General features: G+C 43.4%; 1 protein-coding gene across 2 annotated transcripts in view; it reads left to right on the forward strand.

Moving 5' to 3' along the window:
* The window catches only part of STK38L (serine/threonine kinase 38 like), a 205875-nt gene that overhangs the window by 154093 nt on the left and 28078 nt on the right, over nt 1-23704 (forward strand). The window lies entirely within an intron of this gene.

A 23704-nucleotide genomic window follows, 5' to 3' on the forward strand; every position in this document is an offset into this window, starting at 1 on the left:
CCTTGCTTCGTTTAGATGTTGTAGGTATGCTAGGTTGGCCTTTGCCTTGCTTTGTTTAAAAGTTTTAGGTACACTCGGTTGGCCTCTGCCTTGCTTTGTTTAGACGTAGGTACGGTAGGTTGGCCTCTGCCTTGCTTTTAGACGTTGTAGGTACGCTAGCTTGGCCTCTGCCTAGCTTTGTTTAGACGTTATAGGTATGCTAGCTTGGCCTCTGCCTTGCTTTGTTTAGACGTTGTAGGTATGTTAGGTTGGCCTCTGTCTAGCTTTGTTTAGATGTAGGTACGCTAGCTTGGCCACTGCCTAGCCTTGTTTAAATGTTGTAGGTGCGCAAGCTTGGCCTCTGCCTAGCTTTGTTTAGACGTTGTAGGTCCGCTAGGTTATCCTCTGCTTAGCTTTGTTTAGACGATGTAGGTACGCTAGGTTGGCCTCTGTCTAGCTTTGTTTAGATGCTGTAGGTACGCTAGGTTGGCCTGTGCCTTTCTTTGTTTAGACGTGGTAGGTACTGTAGGTTAGCCTCTGCCTTGCTTTGTTTAGACGTTGTAGGTACGGTAGGTTGGCCTCTGCCTTGCTTTGTTTAGACATTGTAGATACGCTAGGTTGACCTCTGGCTAGCTTTGTTTAGACGTTATAGGTACAGTAGGTTGGCCACTGCCTTACTTTTAGACGTTGTAGGTATGCTAGGTTGGCCTCTGCCTAGCTTTGTTTATACGTTGGTACGCTAGGTTGGCCTCTGCCTTGCTTTGTTTAGACGTAGGTATGCTAGGTTATCCTCTGCCTACCTTTGTTTAGATATTGTAGGTACGCTAGGTTGACCTCTGCCTAGCTTTGTTTAGACTTTGTAGGTACAGTAGGTTGGCCTCTGCATTACTTTGTTTAGACGTTGTAGGTACGCTAGGTTGGCCTCTGCCTTGCTTTGTTTAGACGTAGGTAATTAGGTTATCCTCTGCCTACCTTTGTTTAGACATTGTAGATACGGTAGGTTGGCCTCTGCCTTGCTTTGTTTAGACATTGTAGGTTCGCTAGCTTGACCTCTGCCTAGCTTTGCTTAGACGTTGTAGGTACAGTAGGTTGGGCTTTGCCTAGCTTTGTTTAGACGTTGTAGGTATGCTAGGTTGGCCTCTGCCTTGCTTTGTTTAAACGTTGTAGGTATGCTAGGTTGGCCTCTGCCTTGCTTTGTTTAGACATTGTAGGTACGCTAGGTTAGCCTCTGCCTTGCTTTGTTTAGGTGTAGGGACGCTAGGTTATCCTCTGCCTACCTTTGTTTAGACATTGTAGATACGGTAGGTTGGCCTCTGCCTTGCTTTGCTTAGACATTGTAGGTTCGCTAGCTTGACCTCTGCCTAGCTTTGTTTAGACGTTGTAGGTACGCTAGGTTGGTCTCTGCCTTGCTTTGTTTAGACGTAGGTATGCTAGGTTGGCCTCTGCCTAGCTTTGTTTAGACGTTGTAGGTATGCTAGGTTGGCCTCTGCCTTGCTTTGTTTAAACGTTGTAGGTACGCTAGGTTGGCCTCTGCCTTGCTTTGTTTAAACGTTGTAGGTACGCTAGGTTGGCCTCTGCATTGCTTTGTTTAGACGTTGTAGGTACGCTAGGTTGGCCTCTGCATTGCTTTGTTTAGACGTTGTAGGTACGCTAGGTTGGCCTCTGCCTAGCTTTGTTTAGACGTTGTAGGTACAGTAGGTTGGCCTCTGCCTTGCTTTGTTTAGACGTAGGTACGCTAGGTTGGCCTCTGCCTTGCTTTGTTTAGATGTAGGTACACGCTAGGTTATCCTCTGCCTACCTTTGTTTAGATGTTGTAGTTACGCTAAGTTGGCCTCTGCCTTGCTTTGTTTATACGTTGTAGGTACTCTAGGTTGGACTCTGCCTAGCTTTGTACGCTAGGTTGGCCTCTGCCTTGCTTTGTTTAGACGTAGGTACGCTAGGTTATCCTCTGCTTACCTTTGTTTAGACGTTGTAGTTACGCTAGGTAGGCCTTTGCCTTGCTTTGTTTAGACGTTGTAGGTATGCTAGGTTAGCCTCTGCCTTGCTTTGTTTAGAAGTAGGTACGCTAGGTTATCCTCTGCCTACCTTTGTTTAGACATTGTAGATACGGTAGGTTGGCCTCTGCCTTGCTTTGTTTAGAAGTAGGTACGCTAGCTTGGCCTCTGCCTAGCTTTGTTTAAATGTTGTAGGTTCGCTAGCTTGACTTCTGCCTAGCTTTGTTTAGACATTGTAGGTATAGTAGGTTGGGCTTTGCCTAGCTTTGTTTAGACGTTGTAGGTACGCTAGGTTGGCCTCTGCCTAGCTTTGTTTAGACGTAGGTACGGTAGGTTGGCCTCTGCCTTACTTTGTTTAGACTTTGTAGGTACGGTAGGTTGGCCTCTGCCTTGCTTTGTTTAGACGTTGTAGGTATGCTAGGTTGGCCTCTGCCTTGCTTTGTTTAGACGTAGGTACGGTAGGTTGGCCTCTGCCTTGCTTTGCTTAGACGTTTCAGGTACGCTAGGTTGGCCTCGGCCTTGCTTTGTTTAGAAGTTGTAGGTACGCTAGGTTGGCCTCTGCCTAGCTTTGTTTAGACGTAGGTACGCTAGGTTGGCCTCTGCCTTGCTTTGTTTAGACGTTGTAGGTACGATAGGTTGGGCTCTGCCTTGCTTTGTTTAGACGTAGGTACACTAGGTTATCCTCTGCCTACCTTTGTATAGATTATATAGTTACGCTAGGTTGGCCTCTGCCTTGCTTTGTTTATATGTTGTAGGTACGCTAGGTTGGCCTCTGCCTTGCTTTGTTCAGACGTTGTAGTTACACTAGGTTGGCCTCTGCCTTGCTTTGCTTAGAAGTTGTAGGTATGCTAGGTTGGCCTCTGTCTTTCTTTGTTTAGACGTTAGGAACGATAGGTTGGCCTCTGCCTTGCTTTGTTTAGACGTTGTTGGTATGGTAGGTTGGCCTCTGCCTTGCTTTGTTTAGACGTAGGTACGGTAGGTTGGCCAATGCCTTGCTTTGTTTAGACCTTGTTAGTGACAACAAACTGTAGGCAGAGTATAGAGTCAATAGGTGCACTATGTGGTACGTAGTCCATTGCTAGGTGTTACACATTACAGCATTTACAAACTACTGCACTCACACAGGCGCCTATTTAACAAACTGCAAACACACAAGGTTCATTGGCAAGGAAACCTGTTCATCTGCTCCTACCATGATTCAGATAGAGCACACAATTATAAATACCTTTCCAATTTACTTCCATTATCTAAATGCACACAATCTTTTTATACGCACTTTGTGAGGATCCAGCTGCTACTGAGCATGTGCAAGAGTTCAGAATTTATGTATATGCATTTTGTGATTGGCTGATGGCTGTCATGTGATGCAGTGGGAAGGAAAATGGGACTTGCTTTCAAATTTGTCAGAAATCTCATTTCATTGTCTTTTTATTATTCAATACTACTGTGCTTAGTGGTCCTTTAAGACACCATGGTCAGATTAGTCCAAGATGATTTAACCCTTTGAGTGCCAAGCACTTTCCCACCTGGGTGCTAAGCTGGATTTGATGTTTTTTTTATTTTTTTTATCCTGTACGACGCTGGTCGTTATGCCCTTAAGGACCAGCGACGTGCCCTGTATGTTGCTGCAGTCCTGTGCTTCTCTCTTCCGTGATCTCACTCAAAATTGCTAGATCACGCTATTTCTGCATGCTCCATGAGCGGGCACTGCAGAAATAGAGTTGCAGAGTTACCGAAGCAGAGATCGTTGGTGGGTGGGCGGCCCATCGCTGGGGGAGGGCAGGACCGGAGGGGCAATTAGGGGATCATATGTGGGGTAATTTGGAAAAAAGGGGTCTGGGAGGGGGAGGGGGGTTTGGGTATTGAGTGGGAGCAGCTACACTACAGAAAAAGAGTATGATAAAAAAAAAAATTTAAACTGCCTATTTCTCCAACATAGGTGTGTCCGGTCCACGGCGTCATCCTTACTTGTGGGATATTCTCTTCCCCAACAGGAAATGGCAAAGAGCCCAGCAAAGCTGGTCACATGATCCCTCCTAGGCTCCGCCTACCCCAGTCATTCTCTTTGCCGTTGTACAGGCAACATCTCCACGGAGATGGCTTAGAGTTTTTTAGTGTTTAACTGTAGTTTTTTATTATTCAATCAAGAGTTTGTTATTTTGAAATAGTGCTGGTATGTACTATTTACTCAGAAACAGAAAAGAGATGAAGATTTCTGTTTGTATGAGGAAAATGATTTTAGCAACCGTAACTAAAATCCATGGCTGTTCCACACAGGACTGTTGAGAGCAATTAACTTCAGTTGGGGGAACAGTGTGCAGTCTCTTGCTGCTTGAGGTATGACACATTCTAACAAGACGATGTAATGCTGGAAGCTGTCATTTTCCCTATGGGATCCGGTAAGCCATATTTATTACGATCGTAAATAAGGGCTTTACAAGGGCTTATTTAGACTGTAGACTTTTCTGGGCTAAATCGATTCATTATTAACACATATTTAGCCTTGAGGAATCATTTTATCTGGGTATTTTGATATAATAATATCGGCAGGCACTGTATTAGACACCTTATTTCTTAGGGGCTTTCCCAAAGCATAAGCAGAGTCTCATTTTCGCGCCGGTGTGGCGCACTTGTTTTTGAGAGGCATGGCATGCAGTCGCATGTGAGAGGAGCTCTGATACTTAGAAAAGACTTTCTGAAGGCGTCATTTGGTATCGTATTCCCCTTTGGGTTTGATTGGGTCTCAGCAAAGCAGATACCAGGGACTGTAAAGGGGTTAAAGCTTAAAACGGCTCCGGTTCCGTTATTTTAAGGGTTAAAGCTTCCAAATTTGGTGTGCAATATTTTTAAGGCTTTAAGACACTGTGGTGAAAATTTTGGTGATTTTTGAACAATTCCTTCATGTTTTTTCGCAATTGCAGTAACAAAGTGTGTTCAGTTTAAAATTTAAAGTGACAGTAACGGTTTTATTTTAAAACGTTTTTTGTACTTTCTTATCAAGTTTATGCCTGTTTAACATGTCTGAACTACCAGATAGACTGTGTTCTGAATGTGGGGAAGCCAGAATTCCTATTCATTTAAATAAATGTGATTTATGTGATAATGACAATGATGCCCAAGATGATTCCTCAAGTGAGGGGAGTAAGCATGGTACTGCATCATTCCCTCCTTCGTCTACACGAGTCTTGCCCACTCAGGAGGCCCCTAGTACATCTAGCGCGCCAATACTCCTTACTATGCAACAATTAACGGCTGTAATGGATAATTCTGTCAAAAACATTTTAGCCAAAATGAACCCTTGTCAGCGTAAGCGTGGCTGCTCTGTTTTAGTTACTGAAGAGCATGACGACGCTGATATTAATATCTCTGAAGGGCCCCTAATCCAATCTGAGGGGGCCAGGGAGGTTTTGTCTGAGGGAGAAATTACTGATTCAGGGAACATTTCTCATCAGGCTGAATCTGATGTGATTACATTTAAATTTAAGTTGGAACATCTCCGCATTTTGCTTAAGGAGGTATTATCCACTCTGGATGATTGTGAAAAGTTGGTCATTCCAGAGAAACTATGTAAAATGGACAAGTTCCTAGAGGTGCCGGGGCTCCCAGAAGCTTTTCCTATACCCAAGCGGGTGGCGGACATTGTTAATAAAGAATGGGAAAGGCCCGGTATTCCTTTCGTCCCTCCCCCCATATTAAAAAATTGTTTCCTATGGTCGACCCCAGAAAGGACTTATGGCAGTCAGTCCCCAAGGTCGAGGGAGCGGTTTCTACTTTAAACAAACGCACCACTATACCCATAGAGGATAGTTGTGCTTTCAAAGATCCTATGGATAAAAAATTAGAAGGTTTGCTTAAAAAGATGTTTGTTCAGCAGGGTTACCTTCTACAACCCATTTCATGCATTGTCCCTGTCACTACAGCTGCATATTTCTGGTTTGATGAACTGATAAAGGTGCTCGATAGTGATTCTCCTCCTTATGAGGAGATTATGGACAGAATCAATGCTCTCAAATTGGCTAATTCTTTCACTCTAGACGCCACTTTGCAAGTGGCTAGGTTAGCGGCTAAGAATTCTGGGTTTGCTATTGTGGCGCACAGAGCGCTTTGGTTGAAATCTTGGTCGGCTGATGCGTCTTCCAAGAACAAGTTACTAAACATTCCTTTCAAGGGGAAAACGCTGTTTGGCCCTGACTTGAAAGAGATTATCTCTGATATCACTGGGGGTAAGGGCCACGCCCTTCCTCAGGATAGGCCTTTCAAGGCAAAAAATAGACCTAATTTTCGTCCCTTTCGTAAAAACGGACCAGCCCAAAGTGCTACGTCCTCTAAGCAAGAGGGTAATACTTCTCAAGCCAAGCCAGCTTGGAGACCAATGCAAGGCTGGAACAAGGGAAAGCAGGCCAAGAAACCTGTCACTGCTACCAAGACAGCATGAAATATTGGCCCCCGATCCGGGACCGGATCTGGTGGGGGGCAGACTCTCTCTCTTCGCTCAGGCTTGGGCAAGAGATGTTCTGGATCCTTGGGCGCTAGAAATAGTCTCCCAGGGTTATCTTCTGGAATTCAAGGGACTTCCCCCAAGGGGGAGGTTCCACAGGTCTCAGTTGTCTTCAGACCACATAAAAAGACAGGCGTTCTTACATTGTGTAGAAGACCTGTTAAAAATGGGAGTGATTCATCCTGTTCCATTAAGAGAACAAGGGATGGGGTTCTACTCCAATCTGTTCATAGTTCCCAAAAAAGAGGGAACGTTCAGACCAATCTTAGATCTCAAGATCTTAAACAAATTTCTCAAGGTCCCATCGTTCAAGATGGAAACCATTCGAACTATCCTTCCTTCCATCCAGGAAGGTCAATTCATGACCACGGTGGATTTAAAGGATGCGTATCTACATATTCCTATCCACAAGGAACATCATCGGTTCCTAAGGTTTGCATTCCTGGACAAACATTACCAGTTTGTGGCGCTTCCTTTCGGATTAGCCACTGCTCCAAGGATTTTCACAAAGGTACTAGGGTCCCTTCTAGCGGTACTAAGACCAAGGGGCATTGCAGTAGTACCTTACCTGGACGACATTCTGATTCAAGCGTCGTCCCTCCCTCGAGCAAAGGCTCACACGGACATCGTCCTGGCCTTTCTCAGATCTCACGGCTGGAAAGTGAACGTGGAAAAGAGTTCTCTATCCCCGTCAACAAGGGTTCCCTTCTTGGGAACAATTATAGACTCCTCAGAAATGAGGATTTTTCTAACAGAGGCCAGAAAGACAAAACTTCTGGACTCTTGTCGGATACTTCATTCCGTTCCTCTTCCTTCCGTAGCTCAGTGCATGGAAGTGATCGGGTTGATGGTAGCGGCAATGGACATAGTTCCTTTTGCGCGCATTCATCTAAGACCATTACAACTGTGCATGCTCAGTCAGTGGAATGGGGACTATACAGACTTGTCTCCAAAGATACAAGTAAATCAGAGGACCAGAGACTCACTCCGTTGGTGGCTGTCCCTGGACAACCTGTCACGAGGGATGACATTCCGCAGACCAGAGTGGGTCATTGTCACGACCGACGCCAGTCTGATGGGCTGGGGCGCGGTCTGGGGATCCCTGAAAGCTCAGGGTCTTTGGTCTCGGGAAGAATCTCTTCTACCGATAAATATTCTGGAACTGAGAGCGATATTCAATGCTCTCAAGGCTTGGCCTCAGCTAGCGAGGACCAAGTTCATACGGTTTCAATCAGACAACATGACGACTGTTGCGTACATCAACCATCAGGGGGGAACAAGGAGTTCCCTAGCGATGGAAGAAGTGACCAAGATTATTCTATGGGCGGAGTCTCACTCCTGCCACCTGTCTGCTATCCACATCCCGGGAGTGGAAAATTGGGAAGCGGATTTTCTGAGTCGTCAGACATTGCATCCGGGGGAGTGGGAACTCCATCCGGAAATCTTTGCCCAAGTCACTCAACTATGGGGCATTCCAGACATGGATCTGATGGCCTCTCGTCAGAACTTCAAAGTTCCTTGCTACGGGTCCAGATCCAGGGATCCCAAGGCGGCTCTAGTGGATGCACTAGTAGCACCTTGGACCTTCAAACTAGCTTATGTGTTCCCGCCGTTTCCTCTCATCCCCAGGCTGGTAGCCAGGATCAATCAGGAGAGGGCGTCGGTGATCTTGATAGCTCCTGCGTGGCCACGCAGGACCTGGTATGCAGATCTGGTGAATATGTCATCGGCTCCACCTTGGAAGCTACCTTTGAGACGAGACCTTCTTGTTCAGGGTCCGTTCGAACATCCGAATCTGGTTTCACTCCAGCTGACTGCTTGGAGATTGAACGCTTGATTTTATCGAAGCGAGGTTTCTCAGATTCTGTTATCGATACTCTTGTTCAGGCCAGAAAGCCTGTAACTAGAAAGATTTACCACAAAATTTGGAAAAAATATATCTGTTGGTGTGAATCTAAAGGATTCCCTTGGGACAAGGTTAAGATTCCTAGGATTCTATCCTTCCTTCAAGAAGGATTGGAAAAAGGATTATCGGCAAGTTCCCTGAAGGGACAGATTTCTGCCTTGTCGGTGTTACTTCACAAAAAACTGGCAGCTGTGCCAGATGTTCAAGCCTTTGTTCAGGCTCTGGTTAGAATCAAGCCTGTTTACAAACCTTTGACTCCTCCTTGGAGTCTCAATTTAGTTCTTTCAGTTCTTCAGGGGGTTCCGTTTGAACCCTTACATTCCGTTGATATTAAGTTATTATCTTGGAAAGTTTTGTTTTTAATTGCAATTTCTTCTGCTAGAAGAGTTTCAGAATTATCTGCTCTGCAGTGTTCTCCTCCTTATCTGGTGTTCCATGCAGATAAGGTGGTTTTACGTACTAAACCTGGTTTTCTTCCAAAAGTTGTTTCTAACAAAAACATTAACCAGGAGATTATCGTACCTTCTCTGTGTCCGAAACCAGTTTCAAAGAAGGAACGCTTGTTGCACAATTTGGATGTTGTTCGCGCTCTAAAATTCTATTTAGATGCTACAAAGGATTTTAGACAAACATCTTCCTTGTTTGTTGTTTATTCAGGTAAAAGGAGAGGTCAAAAAGCAACTTCTACCTCTCTCTCTTTTTGGATTAAAAGCATCATCAGATTGGCTTACGAGACTGCCGGACGGCAGCCTCCCGAAAGAATCACAGCTCACTCCACTAGGGCTGTGGCTTCCACATGGGCCTTCAAGAACGAGGCTTCTGTTGATCAGATATGTAGGGCAGCGACTTGGTCTTCACTGCACACTTTTACCAAATTTTACAAGTTTGATACTTTTGCTTCTTCTGAGGCTATTTTTGGGAGAAAGGTTTTGCAAGCCGTGGTGCCTTCCATTTAGGTGACCTGATTTGCTCCCTCCCTTCATCCGTGTCCTAAAGCTTTGGTATTGGTTCCCACAAGTAAGGATGACGCCGTGGACCGGACACACCTATGTTGGAGAAAACAGAATTTATGTTTACCTGATAAATTACTTTCTCCAACGGTGTGTCCGGTCCACGGCCCGCCCTGGTTTTTTTAATCAGGTCTGATAATTTATTTTCTTTAACTACAGTCACCACGGTACCATATGGTTTCTCCTATGCTATTATTCCTCCTTAACGTCGGTCGAATGACTGGGGTAGGCGGAGCCTAGGAGGGATCATGTGACCAGCTTTGCTGGGCTCTTTGCCATTTCCTGTTGGGGAAGAGAATATCCCACAAGTAAGGATGACGCCGTGGACCGGACACACCGTTGGAGAAAGTAATTTATCAGGTAAACATAAATTCTGTTTTTGCTGCAAACTGGGTACTGGCAGACAGCTGCCAGTACCTAAGATGACTGCTAATAGGTAGAGGGGGGAGGGTTAGAGATCTGTTTAGGGTGGATCAGGAATGTTGGGAGGGGGGATACTACCCTGCAGAAAATATAAAATTAAAAAAAAAAAAAAAAAACCTTTTTATTTTTCTACAGGCAGACTTTCTGCCAGTACTTAAGATGGGGGTGACCTTTGGGGGGGTGGGGGAGGGAAGAGAGCAGTTTGAGAGGGGTCAAGGAGGGATCAGGGGGTGGGTGTGTCAGGCTGATCTCTACACTAAAGCTAAAATTAACCCTACAGGCTACCTAATTAACCCCTTCACTGCTGGGCATAATACAAGTGTGGTGCGCAGCAGCATTTAGCGCCTTCTAATTACCTAAAAGCAATGCCAAAGCCATATATGTCTATTTCTGAACAAAGGGGATCCCAGAGAATCATTTACAACAATTTGTGCCATGATTGCACAAGCTGTTTGTAAATCATTTCAGTGAGAAACCTAAAATTGTGAAAAAGTTAACTTTTTTTTATTTGATTGCATTTGGCGGTCAAATGGTGGCATGAAATATACCAAAATGGACCTAGATCAATACTTTGGGTTGTCCACTAAAAAAATATATATATAGTTTTGATAGGTAAATATAAAAACGGCTCTATTTCTGTTTAAATGTAGTGATGGCAAAAATGCTAAACATTCTCTGGTCTTTTCGGGAAGTTTTTGTCTGAAGTGTCCGGTCCTTAAAGGGTTAAATATATATATTTCTTTTACAAGATACGATGAGTCCACGGATTTTATCCTTACTTGTGGGATATCACCTCCTGGTCAGCAGGAGGAGGCAAAGAGCACCACAGCAGAGCTGTATATATAGCTCCTCCCTTCCCTCCCACCCCAGTCATTCTCTTTGCCTGTGTTAGTGATAGGAAGAGGTAAAGTGAGGTGTTAGTTTAGATTCTTCAATCAAGAGTTTATTATTTTTAAAGTGGTGCCACTGAGTGCTACTTTGTGCTAGGGTGTAGCCTAGACCAGATCAGTCTCTTCAGTAACAAGAGAAGCATTTGGTGGCTTTTAAGCAACGGGAACTTGTGGGATATAATTCTCACTGCGCCTCCCATACTGTGATGCTGCCCTTTCTGTGATGGCCTAAGCTGCATCTAACTCAGGCTTCATCTTTCTGCAGGACTACAGGAGGGACCCAATAGACCTCTGAACCCTGTTGTGGCTGTCCTGCTGTCGGGCAGCATAAGAGGTAAGTGCAGACTTTATTTCTCTACAGGAATATTCCTTAAGGGACATATCTAACCTTCTGCACTACTTGCTGTTAGGGGAATCAGGGGCTCTGTCAGTGAAGAGCTTTTCTTTTACAAGATGTACCGAGTCCACGGTTTTCATCCTTACTTGTGGGATATAATCCTCCTGTTAACAGGAAGTGGCAAAGAGCACCACAGCAGAGCTGCTATATAGCTCCTCCCTTAACTCCTCCCCCAGTCATTCTCTTTGCCTGTGTTTCATAGGAAGTAGGTAAAGTTTAAGAGGTGATAAAATATTAGTTTTTAGTTTCTTCAAGCAAGAATTTTTTATTTTCAAATGGTACCGGAGTGTACTATTTCTCCTCAGGCAGAACATGGAAGATGAATTCTGCCTTGAGTCGGATGATTTCAGCAATTGTAACTGAGATCAATGTTTCCTTCCCACAAGATGTCTGAGGAATACAGAGAAATCTTCAGTGTGTCGAGCGGTTTGTTGCTGCAAGCAACTTTGAGGTATGTGCAGTCTAATTTCATTCTGAGAAGACCCAGTTCAGAATTGACAGACATGAAGGTACATACTAGTGGGGCAAGCAGTAGTCCGGACAGAATGGGACTAGTCCCTTGTGTAACATAACAATACTTTTGAAATGCACATATGTTAAAAAATGGGCATTGTTCCAGTAACTAGGTGTTGTGAGACACTATGTGTTAACCGGGCAGACATTGTATAAGGGCTGCTTCGTGTTTATTATATGGGGGTTCCACATGGCGTTTATTTAATTTTGATAAGGCATAGCTTTTACTTGAAACCGCTTCCCATGTGGCTTGGTATGCTCAACTCCCATCGTAGTAGATGGACAGGGCCTAATTTTCGCGCCTCAGTGCACAGTGAGAACCGGAGGAGACAGCTTACAGAGGTTTACTCCGAGGTGTTAGACTGCCTAATTGTGTTTCGGATCGTTCCTTTTGACACTGAAGGGCAGGTAGGCGCCACAGCAGAGCTGTGGCGTGGTGCAGTTAGTTTAAACGTTTGTGCAAAGTAATTTTTTTTACTGGTGGGCCTTAAAGTCGTCACAAGGGTTAAAATCGTTCCTTACTTGGGGTGCAATATCATATAGCATATAGGTACCTTCCCTGTCAAAATTGGTCATTTTGAATAACGTTTGGGCACTTTTGCAGAATCTGTGTACACTTTTTTTTCCTTAAAGGTACAGTAATGGTTTTTCAAAAATAGTTTTTCTCAAATAATAAAATTTTTCCAAGACTTGTGCTGTTTTTATTAGTCTGCTCAACATGTCTGACATTGAAGAAAGTCAGTGTTCTATGTGTTTAGAAGTCGTTGTGGAACCCCCCCTTACATTGTGTCCTACTTGTACTGACAGGGCCTTACACTGTAAAGATCATATTTTAGGTATTGATAGGGTGTCTAAAGATGATTCTCAGTCTGAAGAGAACCAGGGCATGCCGCCTAATGATTCTCAAGTGTCTCAACCTATAACACCTGCACAAGAGACGCCAAGTACTTCTAGTGCGTCTACTTCTTTTACCCTGCAAGATATGGCGGCAGTAATGTCTAATACCCTTACAGAGGTACTGTCTAAACTGCCAGGTTTGCAGGGTAAACGCAGTAGGTCAGGTCTGGAGGCAAACGCTGAACCTTCTGATACTTTAGTGCCTATTTCCGATGCACCTTCACTATGCTCTGATGTGGGTGTTAGGGATTTTATGTCTGAGTTAGAATGTTCAGAATCAGGGACCCCAATTCCCCTTGCAGACTCGGACACTCCGTCCTTTTAATTTAAATTAGAACACCTTCGCCTGTTACTCAGGGAGGTTTTGGCAACTCTAGACGATTGCGATCCTATCAATTCCCCCAGAAAAATGGTGTAAAATGGATAAATATTTAGAAGTGCCTACTTACACGGATGTATTTCCAGTTCCTAAAAGAATTGCGGAAATTGTTAAGAGGGAATGGGATAGACCAGGTATACCGTTTTCTCCCCCTCCTAACTTTAAGAAAATGTTTCCGATATCTGATGCCATGCGGGACTTGTCCCTAAGGTAGAAGGAGCTATCTCCACTCTAGCAAAGCGTACAACGATACCCATTGAGGACAGTTGTGCTTTTAAAGACCCTATGGATAAAAAATTGGAGGGTCTTCTAAAGAAATTATTCGTTCAACAGGGTTTTCTCCTACAGCCTGCATTGTTACAGTAACTACGGCAGCGGCTTTCTGGTTTGACGCCCTGGAGGAGTCTCTGAAGGTAGAGACCCCCTTAGAGGAAATTCTAGACAGAATTAAGGCTCTTAAATTAGCCAATTCTTTTATTACCGACGCTGCTTTTCAGATTACAAAATTAGCAGCGAAGAATGCAGGCTTTGCCATTCTGGCGCGCAGAGCGTTATGGCTAAAGTCTTGGTCTGCTGACGTATCGTCCAAATCTAAGCTTTTAACTATTCCCTTCAAGGGTAAGACCCTATTCGGGCCTGAGCTGAGGGAAATAATTTCTGACATTACAGGGGGTAAGGGACACGCCCTACCTCAGGACAAATCCCTCAAGACGAGGGGTAGACAAAATAATTTTCGTTCCTTTCGAAATTTTAGAGTAGTTTCCTCGACTCACGGTTCCTCTGCTAAGCAGGAAGGGAACTTTACTCAATCCAAGTCGGTCTGGAGACCTAACCAGGCCTGGAATAAAGGTAAACAAAACAAGAAGCCCGCTGCTGCTACCAAGACAGCATGAAGGGGCAGCCCCCGATCCGGGACCGGATCTAGTAGGGGGCAGACTCTCTTTCTTTGCTCAGGCTTGGGCAAGGGACGTATAGGATCCCTGGGCATTGGAGATTGTGTCATAAGACCATCTGTCCCAGGGGATGTGCTTTCGCAGGCCATCTTGGGTTATAGTAACGACAGACGCCAGCCTCCTGGGCTTGGGTGCAGTCTGGAATTCCCTGAAGGCTCAGGGTGTGTGGACTCAGGAGGAGTCTCAACTGCCAATCAATATTCTGGAACTGAGAGAGATATTCAACGCGCTCCAGGCGTGGCCTCAGTTGGCTTCGGCCAAATTCATAAGATTCCAGTCGGACAACATCACGACTGTGGCGTATATCAATCATCAGGGGGGAACGAGGAGTTCTCTAGCGATGATAGAAGTATCAAAAATAATCTGATGGGCGGAGTCTCACTCTTGCCATCTCTCTGCGATCTACATCCCAGGAGTAGAGAACTGGGAAGCGGATTTCCTAAGTCGTCAGACTTTTCATCCAGGGGAGTGGGAACTCCACCCGGAGGTGTTTGCTGCTTTGATTCATCAATGGGGCACACCGGAATTGGATCTGATGGCATCTCGACAGAATGCCAAACTTCCTCTTTACGGGTCCAGATCAAGGGATCCCCAGGCGGTCCTGATAGATGCTCTAGCAGTACCTTGGTCGTTCAACCTGGCCTATGTGTTTCCACCTTTTCCTCTCCTGCCTCGTGTGATCGCAAGGATCAAACAGGAGAGGGCTTCAGTAATTCTAATAGCTCCTGCGTGGCCACGCAGGATCTGGTATGCAGATCTAGTGGACATGTTGTCTCTGCCACCGTGGAAACTGCCATTGAGACAGGACCTTCTCATGCAAGGTCCGTTCCAACATCCGAATCTAACTTCTCTGCAGTTGACTGCTTGGAGATTGAATGCGTGATTTTATCTAAGCGGGGTTTCTCTGAGTCGGTTATTGACACTCTGATTCAGGCTCGCAAACCGATCAATAGAAAAATTTACCATAAGATATGGCGTAAATATCTTTATTGGTGCGAATCCAAGGGCTACTCATGGAGTAAGGTTAGGATTCCAAGGATTTTATCGTTTCTCCAAGAAGGATTGAAGAAAGGATTATCAGCTAGTTCCTTAAAGGAACACTGTACCCAAAAAATTTCTTTTGTGATTCAGAGTGAGCATGCAATTTTAAGCAACTTTCTAATTTACTCCTATTATCAATTTTTCTTCATTCTCTTGCTATCATTATTTGAAAAAGAAGGCATCTAAGCTTTTTTTTGGTTTCAGTACTCTGGACAGCAGTTTTTTATTGGTGGATGAATTTATCCACCAATCAGCAAGGACAACCCAGGTTGTTCACCAAAAATGAGAATGAAGAAAATTTGATAATAGGAGTAAATTAGAAAGTTGCTTAAAATTTCATGCTCAATCTGAATCACAAAAGAAAATTTTTGGGTACAGTGTCCCTTTAAAGGGACAAATTTCTGCTTTGTCCATTTTACTTCATAAGCGTCTGGCAGATGTTCCAGACGTTCAGGCTTTTTGTCAGGCTTTAATCAGAATCAAGCCTGTGTTTAAACCTATTGCTCCACCATGGAGTTTAAATTTAGTTCTTAATGTTCTTCAAGGGGTTCCGTTTGAACCCATGCATTCCATAGATGTTAAACTGTTATCTTGGAAAGTTTTGTTCCTTGTTGCTATCTCTTCTGCTCGAAGAGTTTCTGAGCTTTCTGCGCTACAATGTGATTCACCTTATCTTATATTCCATTCTGATAAGGTGTTTTTGCGTACTAAACCTGGATTCCTTCCAAAGGTTGTTTCAAATAAGAATATTAATCAAGAAATTGTGGTTCCTTCCTTGTGTCCTAATCCTTCCTCGTGTCCTAATCCTTCCTCTAAGAAGGAACGTCTGTTGCATAATCTGGACGTGGTCCGTGCTTTAAATTTTTATTTACAAGCAACCAAGGAATTTCGTCAAACATCTTCTCACTTTGTTGTTTATTCTGGAAGAAGGAGAGGTCAAAAAGCTATGGTTACCTCTCTTTCCTTTTGGCTCAAATGCATTATCCGTCTGGCATATGAGACTGCTGGACAGCAGCCTCCTGAAAGGATTACGGCTCATTCCACTAGGGCTGAGGCTTCCACATGGGCTTTCAAAAACAATGCTTCTGTTGAGCAGATTTGTAAGGCTGCGACTTGGTCTTCCCTTCATACTTTTTCCAAATTTGATACTTTTGCTTCATCGGAGGCTATTTTTGGGAGAAAGGTTCTTCAAGCAGTGGTGCCTTCCGTTTAGGTTCCTGTCTTGTCCCTCCCTTTCATCCGTGTCCTAAAGCTTTGGTATTGGTATCCCACAAGTAAGGATGAAAACCGTGGACTCGGTACATCTTGTAAAAGAAAAGGAAATATATGCTTACCTGATAAATTTATTTCTTTTACGATGTACCGAGTTCACGGCCCACCCTGTTCTTTGAGACAGGATTTATTTTCTCTAAACTTCAGTTACCTCTGCACCTTTTTTTTTAGTTTTTCCCTTTCTCTTCCTATACCTTCGGTCGAATGACTGGGGGGGAGGAGTTAAGGAAGGAGCTATATAGCAGCTCTGCTGTGGTGCTCTTTGCCACTTCCTGTTAACAGGAGGATTATATCCCACAAGTAAGGATGAAAACCGTGGACTCGGTACATCGTAAAAGAAATAAATGTATCAGGTAAGCATAAATTTCCTTTTTCCCTGACAACATTTAGCTGCCTGGGCCACGCTACTCCTCGAGAGTGCGTTAATGCAGCGACTCTATTAGGGTTTATTGACAGTGACAAGGGTAGTGCAATCGATGCGGTGGCATACGCGACTATATATGCTTATACTAAAGATTTTTCTGACGGAGCTCAGAAAGTTAAAAATTCTGAATACGTGTCGAACCGTTCAGTTCAAATACTCGTCCGTCCGTGGCTCAGTGCATGGAGGTATTTGGATTGATGGTAGCGGCAATGGACATCATTCCATTTGCTCGGTTTCATCTCAGGCCTCTGCAACTGATCATGCTCATGCAGGAATGGAGATTATACAAATTTGTCTCATCAAATACATCTGGATCAGGAGACAAGGGACTCTATTCTATGGTGGTTGTCGCTGGATCATCTATCCCAGGGGACGTGTTTTCGCGGATCCTTATGGGTGATGGTGACAACGGATGCCAGCCTGTTAGGTTGCGGAACAGTCTGGAATTCCCTAAGGGCTCAGGGGTTCTGGGCTCAGGCGGAGTCTCTTCTTCCCATCAATATTCTAGAGTTGAGGGCAATATTCAATGCGCTTCAGGCTGGGCATCAGTTGGCTTCGGCTCAATTCATCAGATTCCATTCTGACAACATAACGATGGTGGCCTACATCAATCATCAGGGGGGAACAAGAAGCTCCTTAGCGATGACAGAAGTAGCCAGGGTAATTCAGTGGGCGGAGTCTCACTCTTGTCATCTGTCCGCGATCCACATCCCAGGGGTGGAAATCTGGGAAGCAGATTTTCTGAGCAGACAGACATTTCATCCGGGAGAGTGGGAACTCCATCCGGAGCCGACCTGATTCTCAGATGGGGCAGGCCAGAGTTGGTTCTCATGACATCTCGCCAGAATACCAAGCTTCCGAGATACGGGTCCAGGGATCCCCAGGCCGAGCTGATAGATGCCTTGGCAGTGCCTTGGTTCTTCAGCCTAGCTTATGTGTTCCTTCCATTTGCTCTCCTTCCCCGGGTGATTGCTCGAGTCAAACAGGAGAGGGCTTCGGTGGTCCTCATCGCTCCTGCATGGCCTCGCAGGATTTGGTATGCCGATCTGGTGGAAATGTCATCGCAGCCACCGTGGAAGCTTCCATTGTGGAAAGACCTTCTCGTTCAGGGACCCTTCCATCATCCGAATCTAGTTTCTCTGCAGCTAACTGCTTGGAGATTGAACGCCTGATTTTATCTAAGCGAGGGTTCTCTGATTAGGTCATTGATACCTTGATTCAGGAGGGTTAGTCTGTTACTAGAAAGATTTACCATAAGATATGGCGTAAATATCTTTATTGGTGCGAATCCGAGGGCTACTCATGGAGTAGGGTTAGGATTCCAAGGATTTTGTCTTTTCTCCAAGGATTGGAGAAAAGGGTTGTCAGCCAGTTCCTTAAAGGGACAGTTTTCTGCTGTGTCTATTTTGCTAAGCAAGCGTGTGGCAGATGTTCCAGATGTTCAATCTTTTTGTCAGGCTCTGACTAGAATCAGGCCTGTGTTTAGACCAATTGCTCCTGCTTGGAGTTTGAATTTAGTTCTTAATGTTCTTCTAGGGATGAACCTATGCATTCCATAGATATTAAGTTGTTATCTTGAAAATTGTATTTTTGGTTGCTATTTCTTCTGCTCGCAGAGTTTCTGAGCTTTCGGCATTATAATGTGATTCTCCTTTATCTTATTTTCCATGCAGATAAGGTGGTGTTAAAGGGACATTATACACTCATTTTTTCTTTGCATAAATGTTTTGTAGATTATCTATTTATATAGCCCATAAAGTTTTTGTTTTTTTAAAATGTATAGATTTGCTTATTTTTAAATAACATTGCTCTGATTTTCAGACTCCTAACCAAGCCCCAAAGTTTTATGAGAATACCGTCGGCTACCTTCTCCAGCTTGCTCCTGTTTGTGTAAAGGGTCTTTTCATATGCAAAAGAAAGGGGAGGGGGGGGGGTGTCTTTTCTTTCATGTAATTAGCAAGAGTCCATGAGCTAGTGACGTATGGGATATACATTCCTACCAGGAGGGGCAAAGTTTCCCAAACCTCAAAATGCCTATAAATACACCCCTCACCACACCCACAATTCAGTTTTACAAACTTTGCCTCCGATGGAGGTGGTGAAGTAAGTTTGTGCTAGATTCTACGTTGATATGCGCTCCGCAGCAAGTTGGAGCCCGGTTTTCCTCTCAGCGTGCAGTGAATGTCAGAGGGATGTGAGGAGAGTATTGCCTATTTGAATGCAGTGATCTCCTTCTACGGGGTCTATTTCATAGGTTCTCTGTTATCGGTCGTAGAGATTCATCTCTTACCTCCCTTTTCAGATCGACGATATACTCTTATATATACCATTACCTCTGCTGATTCTCGTTTCAGTACTGGTTTGGCTATCTGCTATATGTAGATGAGTGTCCTGGGGTAAGTAAGTCTTATTTTCTGTGACACTCCAAGCTATGGTTGGGCACTTTGTTTATAAAGTTCTAAATATATGTATTCAAACATTTATTTCCCTTGACTCAGAATGTTCAACTTTCCTTATTTTCAGACAGTCAGTTTCATATTTGGGATAATGCATTTTGATTTGACCATTTTTTCTTACCTTAAAATTTGACTTTTTCCCTGTGGGCTGTTAGGCTCGCGGGGGCTGAAAATGCTTCATTTTATTGCGTCATTCTTGGCGCGGACTTTTTTGGCGCAAAAATTCTATTTCCGTTTCCGGCGTCATACGTGTCGCCGGAAGTTGCGTCATTCTTTGACGTTATTTCGCGCCAAAAAATGTCGGCGTTCCGGATGTGGCGTCATTTTTGGCGCCAAAAAGCATTTAGGCGCCAAATAATGTGGGCGTCTTATTTGGCGCGAAAAAATATGGGCGTCGCTTTTGTCTCCACATTATTTAAGTCTCATTTTTTTATTGCTTCTGGTTGCTAGAAGCTTGTTCTTTGGCATTTTTTCCCATTCCTGAAACTGTCATTTAAGGAATTTGATCAATTTTGCTTTATATGTTGTTTTTTCTCTTACATATTGCAAGATGTCTCACGTTGCATCTGAGCCAGAAGATACTACAGGAAAATCGCTGTCAAGTGCTGAATCTACCAAAGCTAAGTGTATCTGCTGTAAACTTTTGGTAGCTATTTCTCCAGCTGTTGTTTGTATTGATTGTCATGACAAACTTGTTAAAGCAGATAATATTTCCTTTAGTAAAGTACCATTGCCTGTTGCAGTTCCCTCAACATCTAAGGTACAGAATGTTCCTGATAATATAAGAGATTTTGTTTCTGAATCCATAAAGAAGGCTATGTCTGTTATTTCTCCTTCTAGTAAACGTAAAAAATCTTTTAAAACTTCTCTCCCTACAGATGAATTTTTAAATGAACATCATCATTCTGATTCTGATGACTCCTCTGGTTCAGAGGATTCTGTCTCTGAGGTTGATGCTGATAAATCTTCATATTTATTTAAAATGGAATTTATTCGTTCTTTACTTAAAGAAGTTCTAATTGCTTTAGAAATAGAGGATTCTTGTCCTCTTGATACTAATTCTAAACGTTTAGATAAGGTATTTAAAGCTCCTGTGGTTATTCCAGAAGTTTTTCCTGTTCCTAATGCTATTTCTGCAGTAATTTCCAAAGAATGGGATAAATTGGGTAATTCATTTACTCCTTCTAAACGTTTTAAGCATTTATATCCTGTGCCGTCTGACAGATTAGAATTTTGGGACAAAATCCCTAAAGTTGATGGGGCTATTTCTACCCTTGCTAAACGTACTACTATTCCTACGTCAGATGGTACTTCGTTTAAGGATCCTCTAGATAGGAAAATGGAGTCCTTTCTAAGAAAAGCTTATCTGTGTTCAGGTAATCTTCTTAGACCTGCTATATCTTTGGCTGATGTTGCTGCAGCTTCAACTTTTTGGTTGGAAACTTTAGCGCAACAAGTAACACATCGTGATTCTCATGACATTATTATTCTTCTTCAGCATGCTAATAATTTTATCTGTGATGCCATTTTTGATATTATCAGAGTTGATGTCAGGTTTATGTCTCTAGCTATTTTAGCTAGAAGAGCTTTATGGCTTAAAACTTGGAATGCTGATATGGCTTCTAAATCAACTTTACTTTCTATTTCTTTCCAGGGTAACAAATTATTTGGTTCTCAGTTGGATTCCATCATTTCAACTGTTACTGGTGGGAAAGGAACTTTTTTACCACAGGATAAAAAATCTAAAGGTAAAAGCAGAGCTAATAATCGTTTTCGTTCCTTTCGTTTCAACAAAGAACAAAAGCCTGATCCTTCATCCTCAGGAGCAGTTTCAGTTTGGAAACCATCTCCAGTCTGGAATAAATCCAAGCCAGCTAGAAAGGCAAAGCCTGCTTCTAAGTCCACATGAAGGTGCGGCCCTCATTCCAGCTCAGCTGGTAGGGGGCAGGTTACGTTTTTTCAAGGAAATTTGGATCAATTCTGTTCACAATCTTTGGATTCAGAACATTGTTTCAGAAGGGTACAGAATTGGTTTCAAGATAAGACCTCCTGCAAAGAGATTTTTTCTTTCCCGTGTCCCAGTAAAAGCTCAAGCATTTCTGAAATGTGTTTCAGATCTAGAGTTGACTGGAGTAATTATGCCAGTTCCAGTTCAGGAACAGGGGATGGGGTTTTATTCAAATCTCTTCATTGTACCAAAGAAGGAGAATTCCTTCAGACCAGTTCTGGATCTAAAAATATTGAATCGTTATGTAAGGATACCAACGTTCAAAATGGTAACTGTAAGGACTATCTTGCCTTTTGTTCAGCAAGGGAATTATATGTCCACAATAGATTTACAGGATGCATATCTGCATATTCCGATTCATCCAGATCATTTTCAGTTCCTGAGATTCTCTTTTCTGGACAAGCATTACCAGTTTGTGGCTCTGCCGTTTGGCCTAGCTACAGCTCCAAGAATTTTTGCAAAGGTTCTCGGTGCCCTTCTCTCTGTAATCAGATAACAGGGTATTGTGGTATTTCCTTATTTGGACGATATCTTGGTACTTGCTCAGTCTTTACATTTAGCAGAATCTCATACGAAGCGACTTGTGTTGTTTCTTCAAGATCATGGTTGGAGGATCAATTTACCAAAAAGTTCTTTGATTCCTCAGACAAGGGTAACCTTTCTGGGTTTCCAGATGGATTCAGTGTCCATGACTCTGTCTTTAACAGACAAGAGACGTCTAAAATTGATTGCAGCTTGTCGAAACCTTCAGTCACAATCATTCCCTTCGGTAGCCTTATGCATGGAAATTCTAGGTCTTATGACTGCTGCATCGGACGCGATCCCCTTTGCTCGTTTTCACATGCGACCTCTTCAGCTCTGTATGCTGAAGCAATGGTGCAAGGATTACACGAAGATATCTCAAACAATATCTTTAAAACCGATTGTTCGGCACTCTCTAACATGGTGGACAGATCACCATCGTTTAATTCAGGGGGCTTCTTTTGTGCTTCCGACCTGGACTGTAATTTCAACAGATGCAAGTCTCACGGGTTGGGGAGCTGTGTGGGGATCTCTGACGGCACAGGGAGTTTGGGAATCTCAGGAGGTGAGATTACCTATCAATATCTTGGAACTCCGTGCAATTTTCAGAGCTCTTCAGTTTTGGCCTCTTCTGAAGAGAGAATCGTTCATTTGTTTTCAGACAGACAATGTCACAACTGTGGCATACATCAATCATCAAGGAGGGACTCACAGTCCTCTGGCTATGAAAGAAGTATCTCGAATTTTGGTTTGGGCGGAATCCAGCTCCTGTCTAATCTCTGCGGTTCATATCCCAGGTGTAGACAATTGGGAAGCGGATTATCTCAGTCGCCAAACGTTGCATCCGGGCGAATGGTCTCTTCACCCAGAGGTATTTCTTCAGATTGTTCAAATGTGGGAACTTCCAGAAATAGATCTGATGGCGTCCCATCTAAACAAGAAACTTCCCAGGTATCTGTCCAGATCCCGGGATCCTCAGGCGGAGGCAGTGGATGCATTATCACTTCCTTGGAAGTATCATCCTGCCTATATCTTTCCGCCTCTAGTTCTTCTTCCAAGAGTGATCTCCAAGATTCTGAAGGAATGCTCGTTTGTTCTGCTGGTAGCTCCAGCATGGCCTCACAGGTTTTGGTATGCGGATCTTGTCCGGATGGCCTCTTGCCAACCATGGACTCTTCCGTTAAGACCAGACCTTCTGTCACAAGGTCCTTTTTTCCATCAGGATCTGAAATCCTTAAATTTAAAGGTATGGAGATTGAACGCTTGATTCTTGGTCAAAGAGGTTTCTCAGACTCTGTGATTAATACTATGTTACAGGCCCGTAAATCTGTATCTCGAGAGATATATTATAGAGTCTGGAAGACTTATATTTCTTGGTGTCTTTCTCATCATTTTTCTTGGCATTCTTTTAGAATACCGAGAATTTTACAGTTTCTTCAGGATGGTTTAGATAAGGGTTTGTCCGCAAGTTCTTTGAAAGGACAAATCTCTGCTCTTTCTGTTCTTTTTCACAGAAAGATTGCTATTCTTCCTGATATTCATTGTTTTGTACAAGCTTTGGTTCGTATAAAACCTGTCATTAAGTCAATTTCTCCTCCTTGGAGTTTGAATTTGGTTCTGGGAGCTCTTCAAGCTCCTCCGTTTGAACCTATGCATTCATTGGACATTAAATTACTTTCTTGGAAAGTTTTGTTTCTTTTGGCCATCTCTTCTGCCAGAAGAGTTTCTGAATTATCTGCTCTTTCTTGTGAGTCTCCTTTTCTGATTTTTCATCAGGATAAGGCGGTGTTGCGAACTTCTTTTGAATTTTTACCTAAAGTTGTGAATTCCAACAACATTGGTAGAGAAATTGTGGTTCCTTCATTATGTCCTAATCCTAAGAATTCTAAGGAGAAATCGTTGCATTCTTTGGATGTTGTTAGAGCTTTGAAATATTATGTTGAAGCTACGAAATCTTTCCGTAAGACTTCTAGTCTATTTGTTATCTTTTCCGGTTCTAGAAAAGGCCAGAAAGCTTCTGCCATTTCTTTGGCATCTTGGTTGAAATCTTTAATTCATCTTGCCTATGTTGAGTCGGGTAAAATTCCGCCTCAGAGAATTACAGCTCATTCTACTAGGTCAGTATCTACTTCCTGGGCGTTT

The sequence above is a fragment of the Bombina bombina genome, chromosome 6, assembly GCF_027579735.1.
Source record: "Bombina bombina isolate aBomBom1 chromosome 6, aBomBom1.pri, whole genome shotgun sequence".
Lineage (NCBI taxonomy): Eukaryota > Metazoa > Chordata > Amphibia > Anura > Bombinatoridae > Bombina > Bombina bombina.